We start from the raw sequence: 10,428 nt of genomic DNA, 5'->3' as shown, positions 1-10,428 counted from the left end.
AGGTTTTTAAGAAAAGATTAGATGGCCATCTGTCTGCAATGCTGATTCTATAACCTTAAGCAGATGATGAGAGGGAACGCACCTTGGTCATCTTCTGGGCATGTAGTGGGGGTCACTGGCGTGGAGGTAGTTGTGAATTACCTGCATTGTGCAGGGGGTTGGACTAGATGACCCTTCCAACTCTATGATTCTATGATTCTATGAACTGATCTCTATCAGCTGGAGATCAGTGGCAATTACAGGAGATCTCCAGCCACTACCTGGAGGTTGGCAACCCTAGTGATGGAGAAAAATTTGGGGTTCAAAAGAGGCAAGTAACAGCAAATTCTTTCTTAGAAGCTTAGCAAGGAGGTGTAGAAATCTGCATGCTACTCTCCACACTGAGACCAAACACACACTGAGTACAATCTTTAGGGTTGCCAGGTCCCTCTTCACCACTGGTGGGAGGTTTTTGGGATGGAGCTTAAGGAGAGTGGGGTTTGGGGAGGGGAGAGATTTCAATGCCATAGAGTCCAATTGCCAAAGCAGCCATTTTCTCCAGGTGAACTGATCTCTATCGGCTGGAGAGCAGTTATAATAGCAGGAGATCTCCAGCTAGTGCCTGTAGGTTGGCAACTCTAAGAATCTTCCTGGAAAGACCTACCAAAGCAGGTTTGAGAAAATGCACAGCGAGGTAGGGCAAAACCCAGAAGGTGGACAACTGTACAAAGACATTATGAAGAAGCTAGAAAAAAATTGCTATAATTGTGTGTGAGGGGGAGAGCAGAGCTAATGGTATATGTGGAAGAGCAATTGGGTCACCAAGGTCCAGACCCCATCCAACCCCTACCTAAATTAATGAGTTTTAAACAATTTAAACCATTCTGGGCTGGGGGGGGCGTTAATGTGATATTCTTTGCTTCGCCAGAGAAATGGAACAGAAAAAGAAATTTGAAGTAGACAAGGCAAGCACATCCGGAAGAAAAGGAGCAAATTAACCAGCCTCGCAGTTGGCCTAGAAAAGAAAGAGGGGCAAAACTCCAGTGAATTACTTTTGACCTGATCAGATCCACCGACTCTATTTGAGAATGTGGTCATTCAGGGCCCGCCAGACTGAATGGAAGGGGTGGAAGCAAGTAACTCTTGCCTCCAGGTTCCTTTGCCAAGTCTCCGTCTCTGCTGCTGTATCCAAGATCCCTTCTTTCTTTGGGGCAAGGGGGAAAAAAGCCAAAGGAGGGGGGGAAACACACCACACAGTTAACCACCTGTCAGGGCTGAGGACACAATAAGGCAGCCCCCAAAAGAGCTTTTCATGCATGTGTAATATATTTGTTCAGCCATTCACTTAATGAAGCTGATAAATGTGATGCGAAACAATGGTCAAGTTAATCTATTTAGTAAAATGTTTCGAGACTTTTCGGGCGGTGTTAAGGAGGGTAGTGTTTGCAGGGCCATTTTCATTTCAATGCACTCGTCTCCCCCACCCCACCCTGGGGGATGGAGGGGGGGTAGATTTCAGACAACCTATGTGAATATAATTTCTTATAAATGTGTCTTTAATGGGTTTAATTCACCCTTGCCAGCTGTTTTTGGAGCGGTTTTGAAAGAGCAAAACAAACGTGCCAGGTTTGGAAAGCTAGTTAAAATTAGTTTCGGTCATTGGGGCCAAGCTATATTTCCTGCAAACCATCTGCTTGATTGGCACAATAGAAGGATTTTCAAGAAAAAAAGGGGGGGAGAAGGAGGAGCGGGGAGAGACTAGCTTTGAACAGCCTAACAGTTACTGTTCCTTGTGCTGAATTCTAAAGGTAAAACGCCTTAGGTGTCTTAATATAGCATGTCCCATTCAGGCTCTCAGCAAGGTTGGTAAGCATCAATAAGGGTGCTTAGAAAAAGTATTAAACTGCAGGCAGAGAACTTTCCTCTTCACTTCTCACAGGGAAGCAAAAGAAGAAGAAGAAAAAAACCCTCTCTCTCTCTCTAGATACACATGCATACATGTTAGTGCAAGGGTTCTGAAAAAGAGCCGATATTTGCTAGAGATAAGCCCTTCAGCAGTAAAATACAACCAGGCCCATATGGCTTCCTGGTAAGTGTTGTGGGCTAGGAACAGGATCTCCCAAAGGAAGGGGGGGGGGAAATAGCAAGAAAGTCCCAAATAACATTTCTCACATATGTGTGTGTGCCACTGAGTTATGGTGACCCTATGAATTAATAACCTCCAAAATGTCCTATCGTTAACAGCCTTGCTCAGGTCTTGAAGACTGAGGGCCATGGCTTCCTTTATAGAGTCAATCCATCTCTTGTTGGGTCTTCCTCTTTCCTGCCTTCCATTTTTCCTAGCATTATTGTCTTTTCCCGTGACTCTTGTCTTCTCATAATGTGACCAACGTACAATAGCCTCAGTTTAGTCATTTTAGCTTCAAGGGACAGTTCAGGCTTGATTTGATCTAGAACCCACTGATTTGTGTTTTTGACAGACCACAGTATCCGTAAAATTCTCCTTCAACACCACATTTCAAAAGAATCAACTTTCTTCCTGTTAAGTACGCATGGGCGATGCACGAGACCAGAGATGGAGTTTCAACAACAACCGTTTATTTAACACTCAGGAACGGAACTGAACTGGCAATGCTCAACAATCTGTTTATATTCCAGTCCCAACCACCCGGAGTCATATCCCCAAGTCTGTGGTTGGTCGGCAAGAGTTCATTGTCCAATTGGAAGTAAGGGCGAAGGTGCCTGGAGGGAAAGTGCAAGCACAACCTGAGCCCACATACACAACACTTCCTGTCAGCTTTCTTCATTGACCAGCTTTCACACCCATACATAGTAATGGGGAATACTATGGCATGAATTAACTTGATCTTGGTCGCCAGTGACACATCCTTACACTTAAGTATCTTTTCTAGCTCCTTCATGGCTGCCCTTCCCAGTCTCAATCTCTGTCTGATTCCTTGGTTGCAGTCTCCCTTTTGGTTAATGATGGAGCCAAGGAACAGAAAATCTTGAACAATTTCAATTTCATCATTGTCAACCTTAGTTGTCTTCTGCCTATCTCATATTATTAACGTTCCTACTACCAATTTTCACTCCACTTTCATCTAAATCGAATCCAGCTTTCCTTATGATATGTTCTACATAAAGATTGAAGAGATAGCGGGGTAAACTACAACATTGTCTGACACCTTTGCCAATTGGAAACCACTCTTGTTTCTCCATTTTTGGTCCAACAGCAGCCTGTTGTCCAGAGTTCAGGTTATGCATCAAAACAATCAAGTGCTTTGGCAGACCCATTTTCTTTAAAACTAGCCATAGCTTTTCACGATTCACACAGTCAAAAGCTTTGCTGTAATCTATGAAACACAAGCTGATTTCTTCTGAAATTCTCTCGTATGCACCACTAACCAATGTAAATTTGCAATATGATCTCTAGTGCCTCTTCCTTTTCTGAAACCAGCTTGAACAGCTGGCATTTCTTGTTCCATATATGGTAACAGTCTTTGTTGTAAGATTTTGAGCATCACTTTACTTATGTGAGATATTAATGCAATGGTCCGATAGTTGCAGCAATCTTTGGCATCCCCTTTTTTGGAATTGGAATGTAAATTGACCATTTCCAGTCTGTGGGCCATTGTTTTGTTTTCCATATTTTTTGGCTTATTAAGATTTTGATGGACTCAATTTCTGTGGCTCGGGATAGCTATGTTGCTATCTCATATACTCCTTCTGATTTGTTTCTCCCAATTGCTCTCAGTGCAGCTTTCACTTCACTTTCTAAAACTCTGGGTTTTTCTTCAAAATATTCTTCTTGGAAGGAATCTGTCATCCTCTCATCTCTTCTCTATAGTTTTTCAGTGTATTGTTCCCATTTTTCTTTATTCTGTCATATTCAGTTCATGTATTTCCATGTTGATCTTTCAGCATGCCTAATGGTTCTTTAAATTTCCCTTTGATTTCTTGGATCTTGTGGAACAGAGCTCTTATTCTTCCTTTTTTGTTATTCTCTTCTATTTCTTTACACTGGTTATTATAATAGTTTTGTCTCTACGCGCAAGTCACTGGAACGCTGCATTTAGACTTTTGATTCTGTTTCTGTCACTTTTTATTTTTGCTTCTGGTCTACTTTTAGCAATTGAGTTTCCTCAATCATTCATCGAGGCTTTTCATTTCTTTTGTCTACAGGAATAGTCTTTGTGCATTCTTCCTTGATAATATCTCTGGTTTCAACCCATAGTTGTTCTGGTTCATGTTCACTTTAACTTAGTAATGCAAATCTGTTCCTTACATCATCTTTAAACTCTTCAGAAATGTTGTTTAGATTATACTTTGGCACTATGAGTGTTTGGGTACTTTTCTTCAGCTTTATTTTTATTTTCAATATTAACAATTCATGGTCTGTACCTCAGTCAGGTCGTGGTTTTGTTTTAGCTGAGAGAATAGAGCTTTTCCATCTTCTGCTTTTGATTCTGTAATCTATTTGACTTCTATATTGACCATCTGGTGATATCCATATATACAATCGTCTAGTTGGCTGCCTGAAACATGTGTTTGCAATGAACAAATAGTTGTCTTCAAAGAATTCTATGAGTCACTGTCCTGCTTCAATTCATGCTCCTAGCCCAAATCTTCCAACAATATTTATTTTGCTTTGTTTCCTACTTTTATGTTCCAGTCACCTATGATTATCAGCATATTTTGTTTAGGTGTGTGATCAGTTTCTTCCTGGATACGATTAATTACATACTTAAAATACAAAGTATTAATGAAAGGATTGTCATGCTAATAGCATTATTGTAACCATCATTAACAACTGTTTGATTCATAAAATATTCACAAGATAATTGGGCTTTTTGAACCTAATAAAGCAGTGGTACTCACTCTGCGGCTCAAGGAGAGCCATATTAACAGTTACCATCAACCAAAAGAGTCACATGACTACTGTATGCCTTTTGTGTCACCCCACCAAATGTACACAAACGATAATATAACTATTACTATTAAATATCTAACAATAGCTTTCTTAAATTACTGCAGTATATTGGCACATGTAGGGTTTTCTTTCCCTACCACTTTTAAACATTAGCCAGTCCTGGACTGAGGGGAAGGCTTTGCCTTCCTGCTTTCTCACTTTCTCCTCAGCTTGAGACCCCTCAACTCAGCACAAAAATGAGATTGCTGAGGCTCCAGGAAGAGAGCAAACTGGCTGTGGAGGAAGGGAATAAAACCACCATTCCATTATAGGCAGCTTGCTCTTTTCCTGTGTTGTTGCCATGGTGGTGATGGTTGTATTTTCTCCTCTCTGGGGCAGCTTGCTCTCCTCCCGGCTGCCACTTGGGTGCTGGGTTGTGAATGCAGAGACTGCTGAGAAGGGTGTGTGTTGGAAAGGCCTTTACTTCCATCCCTGGCATGAGGAAAGTAAGTCCTATCAATTTCAGTGGGTGCAACCTTGGCAATTTTCACATGATGTGATCCTAAAAGTACATTCCTTACATCATGTGTGAATGTTGTTAATGAGAGATAGATCAGGGACAAGACGTAGAATATTGCCCAATTGTAAGGTTTTGGGGCTTTTTGAGGGCACTCTGGAACAAGTTATACACTAACCGATTTGGTGATAGTGCAAAGATCCTCAGGGTAATTATATCCAGATTACATTTTTTTTAAATTATGGTGAGACAATCTGGCATTTCCTGTTCAAATTACTGAAGTAGTGCGGATGGGAAAGTACTGGGCTAGATGGACCGATGCTTTAATAATTTTCATCGCTCTGGAGTTTCTTTTTCTACTCAAACCATTTGGTTGTGTTTCTTTAACCAAGCCTATAGATGTAATTTTTGTAATTTTCCTGACCTCAACTGAAGTTACTACAGGCATATTTGTTTATTTGTGTGTATGTGTAAGTGCCATCAAGTTGCAGCTGACCTATGGCAACCCCGTAGGGTTTTCAAGACAACAGACTAACAGAGGTGGTTTGCCTTTGCCTCTCTCTGCATAGCAACCCTGGTATTCCTTGGCGGTCTCCCATCCAAATACTAAGCAGTGCTGGCCCTGCCTAGCCTCTGAGATCTGGCGAGATCTATCAAGATGGGGCTAGCCTGGGCCATCCAGCTCATTGCTTATTTATTTACTACTTCGAAATATCACCTTCTACCGATGTACTTCAGGCAAAAGAAATAAAAATGGAGGCATCAGAATCTCTGTTATCCTGCACTATTTCTTTTCCTTAAGTGTGTCACATGCAGGGAAAGATCGGGAGGCCCCACCCCCTCCTGCTACCATGCCTTCTCACCAGATGGTGCGCTGAAGAGCAGATGGAAGGGGAAGAGGAACCTCCATGCACCTCCTCACTGGCTCTACTATACCAGGGTGATGCAGGGCAAAGCCAGGTGCAGCCATTCCCATGCTTCTCCTCACTAGCCACAGTGCACCCGGGATGCAAAGGGTGAATGTAAGAACTGAGCTAGTTACATGAGCTTTTTCAGAACTCACAGGAGATAAATTAAAGAATCAGAAGCTTACCACTGGCTTACTTTGGGAATTATTTATTTATTGTCTAATTATTTACTTTATACCCCACATTTCTCCCCAAAGTGGCTTACATCATTTTTGTCTCCTTCCTTTTATGTTCACAACAATCTGTGAAGCAGATTAAGGGGAAAGGGTGTAACTGGCCCAAGGTCACCCAGCAAGTTTCCATGGCAGAGTGGGTCTCCTAGATCCTACTCTGACACTCTACCTGCTGTACCACACTCGCTGTCAAGTGGCGAAGGTTGACAGGAAATAAGAGGAGATGCCGCTCCCTAACGTATTGTTAGGGTTGCCGATTCTGGGTTGGGAAATACCTGGAGATTTTGGAGGGGGGGTGCCTGATGAGGGTGGGGTTTGGAGAGGGGAGGGACTTCAATGCCATAGAGTCTGATTGCCAAAGCAGCCATTTTCTCCAGGTGAACTGATCTCTATAGGGTAGAGATTGGTTGTAATAGCAGGAGATCTCCAGCCACCACCTGGAGGTTGGCAACCCTGTGTGTTGTCCTAGGTAAAAGGACAAAACACAGACTTGGTTAACAAGTAAATAAATTATATTTGGGGGGTCTGTTGAAAAGGGCACGTTCTTATCTTCGGTTCAAATAAACCCATCCAAATAAGGCTAGCGGAAATAAAGAGCAATGACCCAAATTAAGGCCATTTTTGCATGGTAATTAGCAGCGCATTCCAGGCTGAATTACCCTGCATATTTTTTTGAATTTTTCACGCTGAACTATCATTCCGGAAGTGACTGCGAAGCCGGCGCATACCTGCTTCGCATTACTAAAGAGCCCATTTAACGCAACCTTTGGTGTTTGCCGCAAAGAATCCCCCTCAAGGAACCATGCAAAACAATAGTGGTGTGTTAGCTATGCACTTACTAATGGCTATGCAAACAGGAATGAAGGAACAGGCAAGTGGGGGTGTGTGGAATTTCTCCTTTTGCGCCGGGACTGTGAATAGGCATTTTTAAAGTCGCTTTTAAAAAAGAGCTGCGAGTGAGCATCAAAACTGACCATGCAAAAAATGGCCTAACAGTTCTCTATTGTGTTCGAAAGGCTTAAGAGCAGATAGAAAACCGATCTTCAAAAGGAAACTGTCTCAGAAGGATCTCAATCCCCCCTTCCACTGATCTCCCAACCCCTCCCTCTCCACCTTTCCTTTATTTGAATTTTGCCGCGGATCAAGCAATAGGTACTCTCGCTCAAAGCCCCCGTCCAGGGCTGTCCAACGCCCTGTCTGATTTCTGTTGCTTGAATTAGATTAGGGCACTGGAGAAGAACTCGTGATGACGCCAGACACGGATTCCCTGCTCGCGTGCTGGGGCTCTCCCACGCTTCTCTTGCAATGGGATAGACATGGAGAACAGAGCGGGAAGGTTCGCTGGGGAAGAGCGCCGGCGGGGCTGGGGTGGCCTATTTGTCCAAGGAGAGAGAATTGGGAAGCTTGGTTAGCAATGGAATGGTAGTTTAGAATCATAGAGTGGGCAGGGGCCGTACAGGCCATCTAGTCCAACCTCCTGCTTAATGCAGAATTAGCCTAGAGGAGCTGATAGAATCATAGAATAGAATCATGGAGTTGGAAGGGACCACCAGGGTCATCTAGTCCAACCCCCTACTCAATGCAGGAAATTCACAACTACCTCCCCCACACACCCCCAGTGCCCAGAAGATGGCCAAGATGCCCTCCCTCTCATCATTTTCCTAAGGTCACAGAATCAGCATTGTTGACAGATGGCCATCTAGCCTCTGCTTAAAAACTTCCAGGGAAGGAGAGCTTACCACCTCTCAAGGAAGCTGATTAACAGCTTTGTCTGGGAATTGTAGGTTCACTTTGGGGAAGCAGCTTTGTTAATATTGGAAGGAGGGTACAGGGAATCAGGAGCCTAATCTCCAGAATTCTTGCCTCAGGGGACTAGTCATAAGAGGAGAAGAAAACCTAGTCCCTCCAGGATGTTTGGAAACTACTTAAAAATATAATAATTGAAGCCCAGAAGTAAAGAATATCTCAAGTTAGGAAAGATATCACCTAGTCTAAAATGGATGCCTGTGTAGTTAACAACCAAAGTCAAGGAAGCTGGACAAAGCAAAAGCCTTCATTTATTACATGCAAAGTTTGTCTGAACAAGATGAACAAAAAAGAGCAATGATTCTGGAAAAACAAATGTAAGCTGACAACAAGGTGTGCAAAAAGTAATTTGAGTAATGACCTGTTAAAAACATTAAATCAAATAATAAGCATTTCTTCAACTTTATCAGGAGTAGGAAACCAGCCAGGAAGGTAGTTGGGCTTTTGGATTACAAAGGAATTAAATGATTGTTTAGGAAAGATGGGGAGATGGCAGAGAAAATGAATGAAATCTTTGCATCTGTTTTCACTTTGGAAATGTGGGGCATGTACCCACGCCAGAGTCATCCTGCCTCACCAACACTTTGGAGTTCTTTGAGCACATTAACAAGCATATGGATAAAGGTGATCCAGTAGATTTTATATACTTGGACTTCCAAAAGACTTTTGACAAGCTGTGTCATCAAAGACCCCTGAGTAAACTTAACAATAATGGGATAAGAGGGTTAAAAATTGGTGAAATTAAAGGAAGCAGATAGTAGGAGTAAGTGGACTATTCTTGCAGCGGAGGAAAATGAGCAGCGGGGTTCCCCATGGATCATGATCTGAATTGAGGGTAAGCAGCGTAGTGGTCACGTTTCATATCAAATTATACTAATTATACAAATTATACTAAGGTAGATCTCTGAACCGGGTGAATGGGCAGCAATGTTGCAAATGTAGTTGTAGGGACAAGTGGAACAAGAATTCGTAACTTTAAATGTACATTGCTCTGGTCTAAAGCGGACAAGATTAAAGAAGTCTTGGAGTTGTAGTGGATAGTTCAGCAAGAATGTTTGCTTGGTGTACAGCAGCTGTGAAAAAGGAAGACTATTCTGGAAATTATTAGAAAGGGAATTGAAAATAAAGTGGCAAATACTGCAATGCCTCTATATGATGGCTTTATTTGGAATACTGTGTATAGTTCTGGACAACATATCCCAAAAAGGATATTATAGAGCTGGAAAAAGTACACAAGAGGAGAGCCAAAATGATTAGAGCTTATTCCTGTGAAGGTTGGGATCTTTAAAATTATTTTTAAATAGAAGGTAGCATGTTGTAAAGTTTGATCAGAGTGGTCTCTACCCTAACCTTCCACCTGACAGACTTAACTCAAGTGGCATCTGAATAAAATAAGCTCATCACCCATGAGAGAAAAAGAAAAAGAACATTAACTCTTATTTACTTTCAGTGATAGGGGAATTAGGTGGTTCAGAAAAGAGGATAGAAACTAGTTCCAGGTGTACCACAGTCTTGCTGGGGCCATTTACCAAGGTTACAGGTGAGAATTTAGTAAAGAATTTAGCAGTTAGCCGCCAGTTGGTATCCTTAAGGAGAATATTGGCCTCCCCTCAACCTCAGGATTCTCACTATGTAACTGTGAGCTCATATCAGAAACTTCAAATCTTGTACTAGTTTCCCTCAGAAATTGGGGCTTTGAGACACAGTATCTTCCTCAAGTTAGCCTGCTTTAGCACCAAGGACAGGTTCTGAGACTTCCGAAGTCTCCTGAGACAGGGTCTCTCCCCACTAACGCTCTGGAGATGCAAACTCTGTCTCTAAACAGTCACTGGTTTGGCTTGCTTACATACAAGGCAAACTCTGGGACAGGATCCCTCCAGTCTCTCTTTCTCTGAAGCTTCAGACACTATCTGCATGAGCTGAAAGTGTAACAGCTTTTGCTCTCTTGTTTCCCCCCCTCCCATCAGGCTTCCTTCCAGGGATACTAATCGGTTGCTAGCTGCTCCACTCCAACCCGGGACAGGACTAAAAGGGATTGGTGCTTTTCGGAAAGGGGCAGGACCTTTGCCCAAA

This window comes from Euleptes europaea, chromosome 6, assembly GCF_029931775.1.
Source record: "Euleptes europaea isolate rEulEur1 chromosome 6, rEulEur1.hap1, whole genome shotgun sequence".
NCBI classification, from domain to species: domain Eukaryota; kingdom Metazoa; phylum Chordata; class Lepidosauria; order Squamata; family Sphaerodactylidae; genus Euleptes; species Euleptes europaea.
This window is presented reverse-complemented; position numbering follows the sequence as displayed.